The sequence below is a fragment of the Erithacus rubecula genome, assembly GCF_903797595.1.
Source record: "Erithacus rubecula genome assembly, chromosome: 1".
Lineage (NCBI taxonomy): Eukaryota > Metazoa > Chordata > Aves > Passeriformes > Muscicapidae > Erithacus > Erithacus rubecula.
This window is the reverse complement of record NC_136658.1, coordinates 97028764-97044172: the sequence shown is the minus strand read 5'-3', so window position 1 is coordinate 97044172 and position 15409 is coordinate 97028764. Positions and strand designations below refer to the sequence as shown.

General features: G+C 41.0%; 1 protein-coding gene across 8 annotated transcripts in view; it reads left to right on the top strand.

The window, feature by feature from the left end:
• The first annotated feature begins 9974 nt into the window (after positions 1 to 9974).
• Positions 9975 to 15409, top strand: part of SCML2 (Scm polycomb group protein like 2) — a 71131-nt gene continuing 65696 nt past the window's right edge. For 3 of the 8 annotated variants that reach the window (XM_079323518.1, XM_079323520.1, XM_079323513.1), the window contains exon 1: positions 9987 to 10068. The gene's annotated coding sequence lies outside the window, so the exon portion shown is untranslated. Of the gene's footprint in view, positions 10069 to 10220; positions 10521 to 10630; positions 10778 to 15409 lie in introns of those variants that run through there. The other 5 variants (XM_079323519.1, XM_079323515.1, XM_079323521.1 and 2 more) reach the window with 4 other exon arrangements.

Below are 15409 nucleotides of genomic sequence, written 5' to 3'. Positions count from 1 at the left end.
GAGGATGAGGAGAGGAGAGGAGAGGAGAGGATGAGGAGAGGAGAGGAGAGGAGGAGGAGAGGAGAGGAGAGGAGAGGAGAGGAGAGGAGAGGAGAGGAGAGGAGAGGGAGGAGAGGAGAGGAGAGGAGAGGGAGGGAGAGGAGAGGAGAGGAGAGGAGAGGGAGAGGAGAGGAGAGGAGAGGAGAGGAGAGGAGAGGAGAGGAGAGGAGAGGAGAGGAGAGGAGAGGAGAGGAGAGGAGAGGAGAGGAGAGGAGAGGAGAGGAGAGGAGAGGAGAGGAGAGGAGAGGAGAGGAGAGGAGAGGAGAGGAATCTCTCTCCCAGCTCCCTCCAATTTTGTATGTACTTTACATATATAAAATACTACATGTGTTATATCATGTGTATATATATTTGATACTTATAAATCTATACAGCACTGCTGCTGTCCCAGGCAGCAGCAGTATTCTGCTGTAAAGAACCCTCTTCTCAAGGAGAGGAGAATGCACTTAAGTCATCAGCTCAAGGATCCTTATTGCACGTGTAGAAACAATGCATTTGTGATTGGAACATCAACCTCTGCACCAACGACTGGCTACAAACATAGAGGGCTTTGAGTTTGACTCTGTCTCTGTGTTCATATCCTCTTTCCTTTGAAGGCATGAGAATTTTTCCATTAGAGCTTACTTTGTGAAGTTATTTTGGGAATAACTTCACAAGAAATTAACAACAGTAAATACATAAATGTTGAAAAAAACCCCAACCTGTTAATGCCAAGTGTAAGAACTTACATCCCTGGCAAAAAAAATTTAACTACTAGAAAGAAAAGGCATTATGTTCTGATAATTCCCATATTTGATGTCTTACTTCTTATGCAATGCATTTTCTTTACATCTCTGGTATTTCCATTAGAAATATGATTCTCCTTCCCTGCCTCCTGCTCAGCTGGTATTTTGGTCATGACACTTTTTCATCTCTAAGAACAAAGGAATTTTTGTATTTTATATGATCAGAGATTTACAAAGTCCCATGACTTTTCTCTGAAAATGACAACATAAATGATTGTATAAAAAGTACAAGCAATTTTTACAGGCAAAAAAACCAAAAAGTTTTCTTTATTACCCTCAGCATCTGTCAGCTACAAAAGAAAAACCCAAAGGGATGCTCTCTATTTAAAATTATCTCCATTATTATCATCATAAGATAGTCAGAACTACTTTAACCTTTACAAGTCTATCCCTTTGTGATATCCTATTAGCTGTTGGTAACAGCAATGTTGTATTCTGTTAAGGAGTTTCACAGATTCTTATATTTTAGCTCATCACATTTTTTGATATTCAAGTTCAGTGTACATTCTTATATTTGTCTGTGAGTTTACATTATTTGTATTTTTCTTTTTTGAAAATTTTTATTTATTGCCTCTCACTCATTTTTACATTAAATAACTCCACATATACAGTGTCTCCTTGCATAAAAGTCTCAAGATAATTTCTAATTTGTTTCAGCATCCATTTTTGAAATAATTTTGTTTGTATTTTTTTGAGATGGAGAGAACAAAATAAAACACAAGAGAAAATATAACTCTGATTTAAATAATGCTTGGATATTGTCAGAGTTATTTTTGGTGTTGCTTATAGGCACCTTTCTTGATAAAGGTTCTTTTACACAGACACTTCCTAAGTATAGCAGGATTTGCCTTAGGGACCATGAACATTTTTGACTCTTTCTTGTGGTTGAGGCAGAGAACGTATTCCTAACATGTTCCTGAGAAGGATCTCTTTGTCTGCCTAACAGTGAGTGTGTTTTATTTTAGCAGTACTCTGATTTATTTTAAAACTCTCTGAATGTACTGTTTAACCTGAGGACTTGTCCTTCACCTGTTGTTTGAACAACTCTCCTGACCCCTCAATCTCCAATCTGGAGGTGAAACAGAAATGGTGTATAGGGCTATTCTGGCATTTTCTTACTGTTTCTATCCTCTTCTCAAATCCTCATATTTTTAACAAAAAACATTTATATACTTTTTAAAAAAGTATCATATGCAAAAAATGTTAAAATTGAAATCTAACAACTGCTTCATTTTTTTCACCCAAAGACTGAAAGCTGAAGGTAAGACGATATTTATATGAGAAAGGAAAAGTATATTATTTTTGTAACTTTGTAAAAAAATACTTCAACATCAATAACATCATTTCTTAGACTAAAAAACCTATGTATTTGTTCTAAGTATTTAATAGTAATGTTTTGACACAGAGAAAATAAAATCCCATTACCTCTATTTAGTGCTGTCTTGGTGTCATCTATTATTAGGACAGGGATGGATGTCAGGAGATGACCACTCTTTCCTTGCAGAAGGGGAAAGACAGAGATGTTAGCAGCTGCTGCTTGTGCTTGTGGCCCTTGTCCGACCCCCTTTCCCTGGCCACCTGCCCTCTCTCTCTCCCTCCATGCTCTCCAGCAGCAAGGCTCCCCTGGGGTCTTCTGCACTTGGTGGAAAACTGAGGAAAGCTGTGCTTGGCAGAGACCTCTGCATGCTACCAGTGCCCATGTTGCTCTAAAGTGGGTATTGAGGTGCAGAAGCATCTATTCTTAATACAGCCAAGTAAACTAAGCCATAAATAAATGCATAAATACATTATTGAGAAACAGCAATTTAAGTACCCTATTTAAACTAAGGTATTCTGTTCACAAGGAATAGTGCTTTAAGGAAAGCAGAAGTCACTGGCATTTTTGAGCTTGCAAGCTGAAAGCTGCAAGCAAACTGCCTCTGTCATCATTTGAAAACATAATGCTGACAGATCTCTGACTTGGCAGTAGCACTAAACAGGATTAACCATTCTGGCATCTCAGGTTTCATTGCACTGAAATGGAAATAAGCTGTTCACACAAAGAATGGCATTTGTCATATGATTCATGCCTGTGGTGGCCTCTCAAGGTGTACATGGTTGGTCACATCAAGACAAACAATGCATGACTTGAGACTAAACTTTCAAGAGTGCTTTAATGGTGTTATTATCAGTTAATTCCTTGTTTGGTTTTAGGGCACTGATTGAAAGAGATAGCAACCTGGCTCAAACATCCTGATATTCTGCTTCAAAGAAAGGACCTTTTTGATTCTCATTTTTATTTCTTATGCAGTTCATTTATTAAGCAGTTATCCCTTTGCCCACCCATGGCACTCCCTATCACCTCCATTTCTCCCAGGGCATGCTCAGCACAGGGTGTAGCCCTAGCAGGATTCACACACTCATCACTCAGAGATCTGATTAATCTGATGCTGGATTTGAGATTCTGTTGCCAACCAGGGCAGGTCCTTTCAGTGGCTCCAGCAGATCACAGCTGCCAAAATGCAACCCAAGTGGTGGCCAGCCTGTGCTAAATCCAGCTCATGGCCCACTCCCCCCCCTCACTTGCCAGCTGGGCTCCTCTTTGCCCTTGCTTGCTCCTGGCCTCCTCCTGCCTGCCCCACCATGCACAGAGCCAAGGGGCCACAAGAGGCTGCCAGCACATGCTGGCAGGGAACTGTCAACAGTAACTGGCAAATCCCGTGGCAGAAGTGCTTGGTTCAGCAGCCTCACAGAAACTGGAATGGATTTAGAAGCTGTGGAACCATGGGGTCCAATGCCTACATTTAAGAGAAAACCACTCCTTACATGTATCTGCATTACTCTGCCAGATTATCTAAAAATATTGGGAGACAACAGTGCATTTGCTCAAATTTTTCATTTTCTCAAAGCTTCCCCAGAGCCAGAAGAGCTGGAGTTCTTTTTTTCACATGGGACTGAGTTGGGCAGTGATGTCCCCAGACAGCTGGATAAGCCCCAGCAGCAGGGAGGTGGCAGGCTGTGCAGCAGCTGCTGAATTCAAGGGTAGGGATTATTAGTACTTCATCTTGTTTGCTCTCACTCTTAGTGATGAGGGTGCTCTATTTTAATTGAATTTCCTTTCCACTTTCAAAGAGCATCCAAAGGAGAAATGTCAGCACATTAAAGGAGACTTTGCTTTTGTTTGCCAAAATATGAACCTGGAGCCAGTATAGTTCCTCTCTGGTAATTATAAAAGCTTAAACATTTATTACTCTCCTGTTGGATGGCACTTGTAGTACACCTTGGAGAAATTAATTCTTACCTTGACATGCAGAGAAACCAACAGCATTAAGAGAAAATGGGTATGTTATGCCACCTTCTACCCTGTTTTGTGGAGTGTGTGAATGACAATAATTAATAATTAATTTGTAATAGTGCAAAATGAATTGGAATTTGGGCCAAGTGAATTGCTAAAGTATTTGTTGACATATCAGGATTGGTGGCAGGATGTTTATTAGAGCTTTTGCATTTGGACCTCTAATACAAATCACTGATCTGATTAACAGAAGTAACAGTTTTATTTCCTGGTGCTGTTGCTTTATTTCAAATCCCATGTTTAAATCAATTTCATGAAATTTCAATTTTATTAATTTCTTTTATCCCAGCTGGAAAGATTCCTACTACATTTACACAAGTAGTTTGGATTCAGTTAAATTGTCTCCTGTAGAGGGATTATTTTTCTGCCTTTCTAGGATTAAAAAAATATAATCTCGAAACAAGGTTGAAAATTTAACCCTCAAAATGAGAGCTAGAACTACTGAAAATAATTGATTTACATAATTTGAATTCAAACACAATGCAATTTATGTCAAAGCAAAGAAAGGGTCAAAATGAGGTATTTAGAAATACTGAAACAAAAAATTTCCATATAAAAACCAGTTTTAATTTGTCCATTTATGAACATGTTCAGCTATAGAAAACATGTCCAGGATTTTTATATTTCAGCTATAGAAAAAACTACTGCTTAAAATTTTGTCTTTTTTGGTATTACAAATCTATTACATGTTTTTGTCCACAAAATTCTGGGAGTAAACATTTTTCTTCTTGTTGTTGTTTTTCATTGTGCAGGAAGCATTCACTTAAAATAACAATTTTTAAAAAATCTGTTTTCTCTTGCTGGGGCAATTTTGATCACTATTTATCCAGTGCCAAAAGATTAGCCATAGCCTAAGTCTGTCTTACATGAAATTTGTTTCTCACTGCTTTTCCTTTAAAAATAAATTTTTAACTAATGCAGCCAAATATTTTAACAGGTTGTGGTGAATATTCTGTTCCCACTTATTTCTGTGAGCTTCCTGTACCTCAGAGAAGTTATTTTCAGGTTTGCAGCTATGCAAATGAAAGTAACATAACTCCTTTTCTTTCAGGGCTACCAGTTCCTACATGCATGTCTAAACACCTTATGCATATACTGTAATATTATAGCATTAAATGAAACTGCTTTAGAATGCCTGAATGTTTTTACTTACTCTAGGCACAGTGAGTGTTCTTTACACTTGTCATCTGAAATTACTCCTGCTCTTAATCTACCCAGTTTAAAAATTGTGAAGGAGGTGATGGCATTTTCTATAAGCCAGCAGAAAAGGAAAAGAAACATTAAAGAAGATATTATTAAAAGCATATGTCACTGTCACACTTCAGGCCCTGAAGGACTTCTGAGACTGTTCTGGAAAAGGCAAGCTTCATTCTTGAGGAAGAACAAAATGTTAATTTGCTGTCAGATAAAAATCTACAGTATCTGTTGAGTTCACATAACTGAACACTAAGACAGATCTCTTTAGGTCTAAATTACAGCTTTCTTCAGCTAGTGAAACTGCACATCCTCTCAGATATCTGCGATATACTTAGTCACATAATCATTGTGACAGCTTGAAAGGAGGAGGACTCAGAAAATAGAAAAGCAGTTTAAAATTCTTATTGAAACAATTTATTTTTGGAAGACAGTGGCATGCATTTTGCAGAAACAATAAAATCCTTTCCCTGGGGAAGCTGATATTTTCCAATGGCCTTAAAGAACACTTGTATTCATTGAATCATGCTGTTGGCAGGGACCATGGAAGGTGGCTGAGTCTACCTGTGCCAGTTCTGAATGGTGGTGCAAGCTTCTTGTAGAGTTTGAGGTTGGTGGCTGCAAAAACACCCAGCTAATCTTCTTCCTATCTTTTTAATTTTTGTTTTCTAATCTTCTTGCTTTGTTTTAAACCTTGATTCATCCACTATGGAACTGGAGAGTGAATCAATCCTTTTCTCTTTACAGCACTTGCATATATGTGATACATATCCTTATCAGTACTGCATAGATATGCATGTTTCTCTTTCTCCTGCTTTCTTCCTTCAACCTAAATTCCATGTTGTGAGGTTTAAAAAAAGATTTCTTCTAAGTAATCTTTTATAGATACCTGATCATTCAAATTGGTTTTTTCTGCTCCTTCTGTGGGCTACATTTTTACTGAAGTCAAACAGACCATGGCTACTAGGTTTTCCTAGGGCCACGTAAATAAGGCTGTTTCACAAAGAGTCCATCCTTTTTCTGTATTGTTTTATGTGGTTTAACTTTCTCATTGCAGCTCTGTGACATTATCCCCTTTGTGATTCACATAAAAACAGAACTTATTTTTTTTGGGTCACATAATTGCAGCTTTTTTTCCCTGCAGAACACCCAGTAGTTCCCCCTTTCCTGTTTGTATAGCTGATCACTGCCCAGTAGCAAGCACTTAACCCTGTAAATAGAACCCTCCTTTTTCCAAACCAAACCACTAGTGTGCAAAAATCTTTCTAAACCTGACATCTGTCCTCCAGCATTCTAAAGACTCTCAGTTTGGTATAATCTCCAGTCATATAAACATGTTTTCTGAACCATCGCTGAGTTCATTAACATCCTTGTGACAAGGAGCTGCTTGTATGAGCTCCCTCAATAACGTTTTCTACATTGTTTTCCTTGTTTGCTGAAAGAATATCAAACGAAACCGTGTCAAAAATCTTACTAAAGTGACCTCCAGTATGACCTTCAATGTTCCTCCTCCGCTGATGATTCCTCTTTGTCACAGGAAAGATTAGATTTGACATCTTCTGCTCTTGACAAAGCTGTGTTGGCTGTTACTTGTGTTACAACTGCTTAAAGATAGCTTGTTTACTTGCTCCAGTATCTTTTCTGTGTACTCAGGTCAAACAGATTGGTACACAAACAGATTGGTATTCTTTCCTTCCTTCTTTTTCAATAATACAGTTTCTCCCCTTCTGTCCTGTAATATTCCTTCACTGTATATCATCAATGATAACCATTAGTATTCATCATCCAGTCCATTAAATTCTGGTGATGGAAAAGCAGCAAATTCTGTTTGAATAATTTTTCACTTGGTCCTTTGATTGTCAAATCTGAAATCTGTTCTCAATATCAATAATGCCTGATACATATATATACATATATATATATATATACACACAATATACATAAAAGTAAAAATTAGATACAAAAATATTAAAAAGCTTGACTTTCTTGGTGTTGTCTATTAAAAACTCATCAGTTCTGCTTGATACTAATTTGCTTGATTCTTTTCCATGTCTGGTAACATACTTAAAATTATTTCATGTTACCCCAAATATCCCTTGCTAGTTGTGTCTCATTTTCTGATGCCTTTTCTTACTTTATCCCTGCATGATCAGACTACACTTTTGTAGCTCCTCTAAGTAACTTGACCCAACTTCTCTTCTCTGGATGCTTCATTCCTATTTGAGGCTCAGAGGAGCTTGTGACAGCCAGGTTGATCCTTTACTCTACCTGTTGCATTTTCTGCATGGATAGTTCATTTATTTATACTCCTAGTGTTGTTCTTTGGGGAAATGACAGTTCTTAAACTTTTTTTTTGTATGCATCAACGTCCCAGAACATCACGTTGACCACTTCTAGGAGTTCATTGGGACCTACCTCCATAAAATGAATTTTTTTTTGTTGTTGCCTTTTTCTGATATCACAGAATCTCCATGTAAAAAACTATGAAGCCATACATTTATATATGTATCCATATATAGATGTATGTATCCATATATACTTATATATATATGCAGATGCATGTGACTATCTCTCTCTCTGTGAAGAACACTGAGAATTTAAAATAATGCCTAGTTTTTCTGACCCAAATATTTCAGTTCTATACTTACAAAAGAAAATGAAATATGATGGGTGAGTCACCAGAAAACAAGCTCATCATTCTACCGGAAAATAGAAGCAGTCAGGATTTCTTCTTCCTTTTCTAATAATCCTGCACTGAATTTTTTTTTTTTTTTTACATTAGCTATAGCTTATAGGTGAAGGACACATATGAAGGCATTATAGATCCATTTAACTCCTGGATTAGAAGAGGGTGTTAAAAGTTTTCTTCTATTCCACTCTTAAACATTTATTCTTATGACTATTGTTTATTCTGCTTCATCACATCAGGGGTCTAAGAAGCAGGATTATTGTTGGCTGGGCTTCTTGATTTCAACCTTCAGTGAAAATTATGAGCAGGTTTAGGACAGCACCAGTTCACGTTTGACAGCTCTGCAACAACAGCTGTAGAAACCAAGATACGGTGTCCCACTGGCTCTCAGGGAACAGATTCCTCAGATGTTCCATCTAGCACTGGCTTGGGTTTAAAGAATCGCTTTAAAACATGTTTTCATTTCCTTTGTGTCTCAAAGGGTCTTATCCTGTGACACTTGGCATGTTTTTGTATCCATCATTACAATAGACATAATCTCTTATTTTCCTGCAAGAATTCAATATTACAGAAAGGAGAAAATATTTCAAATTAAAAGCAGCATTCATCTGCATTGGTGATGAGCTTAACAAACTTTACTATAAAAGCTTTCTGTAAGCATGTTTCTGCATTTCTTTCTCTTCCTCTTGTGTATTTTAATGACTTGGATTAGCATATTTTTACTTGTTTCTTTAATGTTGTCTAAATATTAAACATTTATAATTATGTCGAGGACTCATTTTCCTTGTTTCTAAAGAGCTATTTACTGCTTATGAGAGTGCTTAAAACAAATTGTTAGTAGTAACTTGCAGTATATGCAGGGTACAAATTGGGCTGTATGAATTTCACTGTCATACAGAAGAGTGTGGGGGGGTTGGGTGGATGTTTGGGGTTTCTTTTCTGTGGTTTAGGATTTTTTTCATTAAAAGAACTCAGAATCTCACCCTCATGACCTCAGCATAATTTCACATCTAAAATTTCACATCTAAAATTTCACTTGCAAGTGATGTTAAACAGTGAAGATGAAAATTGGGCACAAACTCCTCTGAATGCTGGTAGCATTTACAGTATGATTTTTTTGCCAGTTATGCTTATGCCTACACGCCTTTTGGGGTCTGAATTAAAGCAACCAATGCTTATAAAATCGGAATGCATCCTCCCAAAAAGCCAAGCAAGTGTTTTTCCTATTATACAGTACTTATAAGAGTGGATAAATAATTGTGTAATGTAAAATAATTGTGTGGTATTTCCCAAGTGGATATGCGCCGATTACACCGCGCATTATTACCCGTTATAAGCGGTTATACATAATGATAGGCAATTACCGTGATCACAAAGCCGGGCACTGCTCACCACGTGTACACCGGCGGCGTCGGCACCGGCTGCCTCAGAGCTCCCCTCACAGCTCCCGGCCATCGATGCCTCACGCCCTTTCCAGGCGCCCACTGCCCACACCGGTCTGCTACACAAACACCTGCCAAGGGCTCATTTCCCCCTCACAAAGCGCTCCCGCAGCATCTCCCGCCAGCCCCGACTCTCCGTCCCTCCCGCCGCAAGTCTGGCTACAGCGCCGGGATGCCGGCGGGGCGCGGGGGGACGGCGTCCGTGAGGGGAATGCCGGCGGGGCGCGGGAATGGCGGAGGGTGCGGAGTTGGCGGCCCTGAGGGGATGCAGGCGAGGCGCGGGGATGGCGGAGGGTGCGGAGGTGGCGGCCGTGAGGGGATGCAGGAGAAGCGCGGGGATGGCGGAGGGTGCGGAGATGGCGGCCGTGAGGCGACGCCGGTGTCTCGGGCTGCCCGCGGGTCGCGCAGCCCCGAGCGGTGCCGCCCCCGCCGCGGCGGGCGGAAGGGGGACGGCGGGGGGAGGCCCCGCGCCCCCAGTGCCGCTGCCGGGCATGCGCCGTGCCCCCGGAACATGGCGGCGGCGTGAGGCGGGCGGCGGCAGCGGCAGCTTGACAGGACGCCGCGGACCCGCGTCCCGCCCGCCCGGTGAGTGGCGGCGGCGGCGGCAGCGTTTCCCGGTCCCCGCGGTGGCGGGCAGAAGGAGGGAGGAACGGAGAGAGAAAGAGAGGCGAGGCGGAGGTAGTGCCTTCTGCTAGGGCTCGCACCGCAACCTCCTCCCGCCGTGGGCGCCTGGCGCCGCGGTCCCGGCTTCCCCTCCTCGGCAACACCACTGCGCTGGGGGCGGCACCGGGTCTGGCCGGGGCTGCCCCACGCTCCAGCGCCGCGCCCCGGTCTCTTGGCGCTGGCCGCTCCTCTCCTCTGCGGGCTGAGCTCCCAGCGCGGCGGGTCCCGCCGACCCCGCCTGCGGGGACCCGCGGGTGGCCGGGTAGGAGCGCAGCTGCTGGGCGAGAGGAGCGGGGCGGCTCTGTCTCCCGGCGCTAACCGCGAGCTTCTCTCTGTCCGGGGGTGACCGCGACACCCGGACAGCAAGAGCTCCGGTGAGTAAGGGCGGCACGGGAGGTCCCTGAGCCGCCGGTGCATCCGGGACGGATGGCGAGGCCGGCGGCGTTTGACAGGAGCGCGGGCAGGACACGCCTCCCCCGCGGCGGCGGCTGCCCGCTCTCCCGGCCGGGGCTGCGCCTGATCGTCCGTGCCCGGCGACCGCCGGGGCTGCGAGGTGCCGGGGAGCGGGCGTCCACCAGAACAGCGGATGCGTGTTAAAAGTCATTTAATTCGGAGCGCTCGCTTGTGTTGGGTAAGGGGTTTGGGGGTGCCGCTTGAACACAGCGCGGTGCCAGACGTGGCCTGTTGTGGGGCACTTGTCGGGTTGCGATTCACTGCGGCATTGTTCCCGTTTTCTTTACAGTTAAATTGCGTATGTGGCATATATTGATTGTCGATTTAAAGGGGGTATCTTGCACGGGGAGTCATAATTTTGGATGGTCGAAAGAAAATAGTTTAAGTATGGAAAGTTTTGTTGCTATGTTGTGCGTCATTGTTGTCTTTAACTGCTAGACTAACCTGGGAATTATAGGCGCATTGCAGTGCTATAGTATGTATCAATATTCAAGTTAGAATTTGTTCTCAATTATTAAGAATGAAGGCATGCTTTAAGTATTAATACAATTTAAAGTTGAAGTCTTTCCCTACAGTTATTTGCAGTTTCTTACTGATGATTTAGACTATAAGAGACAGCAGAAAATAATTCTAAGACCTAAAAAGTTTAATGAAAATGAGGAATAGTGATATTTTAGTGAGTTCTGGTAATGTAAACTTTGCTTGTGACTCATCCATATCCTAACTAAAGTAGACAAGGCGATTAAAACTTAAAAAGCATAGGCTCTGTAGATATGACAGTAGGTTTTCAGAGCATGCTGTGTCTGACTTGCAAACAGCTCTTCAAGTTTGACTGGTTATGAATTTTTTATAATACAAAGTAACAGTCTTAAACCTTTGAATTTTAAAATCATTCCTACATTACCTTACTCTCTGGAAGTGGTGGAGCAAAGCAATTGGTGAGGCAGTCGTGCAGGGTTGGGAACAGCTGCAGCAGTTGGGAACAGTATTGCAGGAAGGTGTTTGCTGCATTACTCTTGGGCTTTGGGCTGTCACATTAACGTTATGGAGTAAATATGGGAGTGAATGCATTGCCCCGTACCACTCTCCATGGACCACCATCAAGTACTGCTCAGGCTGCAGCAACCTGCAGCCCATGGGAGTGGTTGCACTTAGAGTGCATCCACAGAAATTCCTTGTACAGCCAGGCTGTGTGTTAGGGGACAGCGGGAGCTGATTGTCTCCCTTAGGGTATCATAAAATGTTACTTGAACTGATGTAAAGAAGAAGTGCATTGGAGACACTTCTGTAAGTATTTTATTTATGGGAAGTTGCACAGTAATGCAATTGGGAGGCTGCAGGAAACAGTGTATGGTGAAACTGAGGTTGGGACCGGGAAGTGTTTATATGGCTTTTAACTTTAACATGGTCTGATCTCAAATATGAAAATAGAGTTTACTGATTTTGTTTGAAACTCAAATGTTGGTGCTCTCTTTTTCTATTTGGTGTAAATAGGTAGCAATATTTGTGTGATATCTTTCTAGTTGCTCGATATTTTATATTTTTGTGGTGATGTTCTGATTCAGTAAAAACAGATGTTAGCTTTTCATGATGTGCTACAGTGAAAGTATAGACTATCCTCACAACAATTTGAGGCCATGTAGATATGAGAATATAACATAGCTAGATTGTTCTTAACATTCAGACATGTAAAAGTCTTGATGTAGGAATTTTAGGAAACAAGCAATGGCAGTACTTTAAAATATTTTTCTTTTGACTTTGTGTGTTCCTGTGTGTTCCTGTTCCTTTTTCCCTGCTTTGCTGTGGCTGCTCTTGCTGTGACCAGATTCTGCTCTTAAGACAGAGGCATTGTTTTCTGGAATATCTGCTTGAGTTTAAAAGAGGTATTTTGCTAGTGTGAAATTTGTAATCCTGAGAAAGTATTGATTCCATTACCTGTCTAAAATTTGTGCTAAGATTTATTTTGAGAATGTGAAGAAACTCGAAGCAGACATAGATAGCTGTTTCTGCCTGTTGTACATAGTGGCTGTTTTTGTTTTCTTGATATTCCAGTGGGATTGTGGAGTCCTGTTTACTCCCTTTAGTGAGTGAATGTATGGGGACAAATGAAGTCCTCAGCAGTTATCCACTGCTACTAAATAGTGTCACTAGCAGGAAATGACATTTGTCATTAACTGTTCAGGACACTGCAAATGGCTTTCTTATTTGACTGGATACAACTACCTCAAACAAGAGTGAATGAAATACATAATTATTCTTTTCATGTTTTAAGGAAATCCTTAGAAATATAATTTGATAGTCTGTTGTGATATTTTTAAAGTGTAAATGTAGAACAAATTACAGGTAGGGACCAAGACACTGCTTCGAGGAATCTAGAAAAGGGAGGTTGTTAACCAACTTTGTGAGCTCCACATCTGCAGGGCATTTAAAGTTCTGTTCATTCCCATTTGAAAGAAATTGCCTTAGGCACTCAGCCTTAGTGCTGATTGCTTCTTTCAGAGATTAAAATCTTAAATGTAAAGGACTATACCGTTTGTATTCTTTAAAGTGTATGACATACAAGAGATTTCTCTAGCATGTGGAAAGGGCCAGAAAAGCCCATATAAACTTTTCAAGGCGTAATAGAGCAGTAGGTAAATAAGAAGCAATGGAAATGCTAAATTTAAAGTTCCAGAATATTTGTTAACATTGTAATACTAACTCGATGAATAATTCTTTTTTACCGTGATTTGTGTTTTTGGTATGTAAGGGTACTTTTCCTAGAAAATTTGTACATCTTTGGAGATTTCTCATGAGGTCTGATTGCTCTATAATTAAATGTTAGGAAGCTTTAATATTAGTTATATGCAGTTAAGTTTATTTTTGCATTGTAATGACTGATAACGTGTGTGAGCAGCTTTCCTTAACGATGTCTAAATGGAGAGGCAGTTAATTTGTTTGAGGTAAAGTCGCTGAAGAGTGAGGCAGTTAAGTGAACTGTAGGGGTTTTTCAAGAGTATGTTTCTGTGTAAATACTATTTTGTGCCTTCGTGCACCTGCTGGCTGACTTGACATGAGGGCAGTGAGGGCTGAGGGTGTGTGCCCAGCTCCTGCTGCAGTGCTGGCCCCGGAGCAGCAATGCTGCCTCACTCCTGGCAGCAGCAGGACATGGTTTGGTGAGTCACCTGCTCCACCCAGGTGTGTTTCTGTAAACTCACCACATTGCCTATAACTCATATTCTGTGTCTGTGATCTCTTCAAGTAGATTACCATCTTTTGGGATAGGAAGGGTAGCTTCAGGTACCTGAGCCCACAGTGAGCAGGCTCCCCTTTTATCTGTGGCAGATCTGTACACAAAGAGTAACTGGTGCATAAATGGTGCTGATGTCCATCAGAGGTACTTTTAGCTCATCTTTTTTAATCTTTCTGCTTGGTCAAAAAGGGTGTAGGTCTGGAGGAAAGTCAGGAGCTGCCTCATAACCATTCAGAAAACAGCAGCTGTCTCTATCAGCCAAGTTATCACTTACTTATTTGGGCTTGCTCTGATAGTTTCTTTTATATATAATGGAATTTGGCATAAGCACACGCAACTAAACCATTTGTAGTAGAGGGGATATAATGTGTTGCACCCTTAATACTGTGTGTCTGCAGGGATATGCTGTGTAGGTGTCCTTAGCAACTCTCTGCCGAGATCCCTGTCAGAAAAAAGCAACAGCTTTCATTTCTGTATCTTTTGGATAGGACCAAAAATTCATTACTTTCTTATCTTGGATCTAAATGAAGTATAGATTTCTTCTTTGTGATACTAAGTTCCATGTCTCTTTTATTTCAGCAATCTTGTGTCAAGACTGGTTCTGAACTCTAGCTAAGGTACCTGCTTTATGGGTAGTGGTTGATCAGTTTGGATTCAAGCCAATGCAATCCGGTTGTGTGTTAATTGTGGTTCTTATGTGTGCTCTCTTCCCGCTTTTCTGAATTATGTATAGAGCCTAATATCAAAGTCTTTCTGAAATACTGCACCTTTAGCAGAATTTTAGTGTTCTTTCATGTGTTTTAGCAGGATGATAGCCTATCTGCTTCATGGGTAAGATACTGTCTAAATATGTCCAAACTAATCCTAGAGTATGTTTTCTTTTTTTCATCTTTGTAAGAGTAATGCTGTATCCAGTTTAAGCATGAGCAGTGTTTTGGACTGATTACTTTTTTTTTTTTTTTACCCCATAAGTGGTTTATATTCTTCCTATTTGTATTTTGTCATTTAAACTAAAGTAAAACATTGTATAAAGGTAGATGTGCTGTTTAGATAATTTCATTCTAGGCCTTCAACTTCACTAATCAGGTCAAATTCTATTTAAGACAGCAAGGGAATTCCGTCATTTTCATTTCCATCAATTTTCATAAAAGGGATGAACTTCTTTGATGGAAATCTAAGTCAGTTGTCTTCTCAAGGTAATACGAGACTCCTTTTAGTGTAGGGCAAAGACGAGGTTGAGCCTTTCATCCTCTACCATACATTAGTTCAGGGAGCAGCTGAAGTTTATAAAACCTGTAAGAGAGTAGCACCATTTTAATGAGGTGCATACCTAAAATGAAGCATGTACCATTATTTATGTACTGTGTGGAATCTATCAGAGATTAATGCAGGCAGGTTCACTGGAAGGAGTGCAGTTCTTGGGGCACTTTTAAAAGCCCACTTTAAAAGGGCAGTTTGTAAAACTGAGTCTTTTGCATGGAGGAATGTGAAAGGGTATCAGAGCTGCTAAAGTTGGTGGAACTCTTTATTGTCACTAATGTCTGTCAGGGGCTCAGAGATTAAAAGGGCTGCTGCATG